The sequence below is a fragment of the Penaeus monodon genome, chromosome 24 (assembly GCF_015228065.2).
Source record: "Penaeus monodon isolate SGIC_2016 chromosome 24, NSTDA_Pmon_1, whole genome shotgun sequence".
In the NCBI taxonomy this organism is placed as follows: Eukaryota; Metazoa; Arthropoda; class Malacostraca; order Decapoda; family Penaeidae; genus Penaeus; species Penaeus monodon.
The window spans coordinates 7,851,574-7,851,787 of record NC_051409.1 but is presented as its reverse complement, the minus strand read 5'-3'; positions in this window follow the sequence as shown (position 1 = coordinate 7,851,787).

The following is a 214-nucleotide window of genomic DNA, read 5'->3' as shown; positions in this document are numbered from 1 at the left end:
CCCCGACCCTATCTACTCATCTCTTCATTCTTCATATCTACTACTATACATATCTCTCATCATACATATATATATATCACTATATACTTATTTTATATTTTTATATATTCATTTTTCGTACTGTCTGTTGTATTTTACAATATCTCAATATATATCTATCACTACACAACTATCTCTTATCTCAACCTTTATTTTAAATATACTATACCTACCT